Genomic DNA, 1,537 nt, shown 5'->3' on the forward strand with positions numbered 1-1,537 from the left:
TTAATCATTTCAAGGTACAGATATGTCTAACTCATGTGTCAAGTCAGGCCATCCAATTACTTTAGAGATTCTCCCACCCCATCCTGTTCACTTAAGAACTCAATAATCATTCTCCCAACTCTGCCCCAGTGAGTGCCCCAGGTACATTTTAATTTGCAAGTTCTTGGACCATCTCACTGGGGTCAGTTTTTTTTTTCTTTGTCTTTGGAGAGCTATTTTTTTTCACAAACTTTTTGTCATTTTTATTTCACTATTTTTCTGTCCCCTAAGAGAATCTAGGGGCAAAAATTATTTTGGTTTCCCCTTCAATACCAGCATCTGATTGTCTGAACAGCAACGCGTCTCCAAGAAATGGAAGCTGCGTTGGGTAAAGACAATATTAATATCTCAAGGGGGTAGCTTTCCAAAAAACAGTGCATTGGAGGATGCCTCTCAGCCCCATGGCATTCACCTGTTCTCTTGAGAGGCTACACTCCATATCTCAGTTTGTGTTATGGGAGAAGACAGGCTACACTGTGTACCTCAGGGTGTCTTATGGGAGAAAATGATCCAGGAACTGATACTCACTAGCCGCTCTGGCAGACATAGCTATGGCGGGTACCTTGGTTTTTCCCCAGACAGTACTGAATCTCAGGTCCAAGAAAAAACTGAAGGGTGGCTGAGGACATAGCTCCCTATAAAGTTGACAAAGGGAAACCTTGACCCAAAAACATTCTGATATCTGTCTCTAGGGAAAACAGAAGAAAAAATATTAACAAACAGAAAACAAATCTTTTTAAATGTGCCATCAAATGTTGTGTCAAAAAATGATTAAAATAGGTATCAAAATATACACTAAAGGACAAATAGTTGACAATGTGAATAAGGGAGGGGAAATTGGCTTTTGGGAATGTCAGAAGGAAGTGGAAATTAAGTATTTTACTGAAAGCCAGAGTCAGGCTGGAGAACTAGGGGGTGTCAGAATGACTTGAGGCCCTGCTTGGGACTCATGTGAAAAAAGCAAGGAAACAGCAGTTCCTTGTGGGGCGTGAAAATAAACTGGCTGGCAGTTAGACTGAGGAGGCTCTAGTTCCTAATTTCTACTTTAAAAAAATCTACTTCGGCCAGGCGCGGCGGCTTACACCTGTAACCCCAGCACTTTGGGAGGCCGAAGCAGGTGGATCACTTGAAATCAGGAGTCCGAGACCAGCCTAACCAACATGGTAAAACCCCGTCCCTGTTAAAAATACAAAGTTAGCCGCGCATGGTGGCGCATGCCTCTAATCCCAGCTACTTGGGAGGCTGAAGCAAGATAATCGCTTGAATCTAGGAGGCGGAGATTGCAGTGAGCACAGATGGCGCCATTGCACTCCAGCCTGGGCGACAGTGACACTTGGTATCAAAAAAAAATACCTAGGCCGGGTGCGGTGGCTCACGCCTGTAATCCCAGCACTTTGGGAGACCGAGGAGGGCGGATCACGAGGTCAGGAGATCGAGACCATCCTGGCTAACACGGTGAAACCCCCGTCTCTACTAAAAATGCAAAAAATTAGCCGGG

At 44.7% G+C, this 1,537-nt stretch overlaps 1 pseudogene; it reads right to left on the reverse strand.

Annotated features, from left to right (window-relative positions):
• Window positions 1-1,537, reverse strand: part of LOC105529217 — a 158,505-nt pseudogene that overhangs the window by 155,476 nt on the left and 1,492 nt on the right.

Source organism: Mandrillus leucophaeus, unplaced genomic scaffold, assembly GCF_000951045.1.
Source record: "Mandrillus leucophaeus isolate KB7577 unplaced genomic scaffold, Mleu.le_1.0 Scaffold755, whole genome shotgun sequence".
Classification (NCBI taxonomy): domain Eukaryota; kingdom Metazoa; phylum Chordata; class Mammalia; order Primates; family Cercopithecidae; genus Mandrillus; species Mandrillus leucophaeus.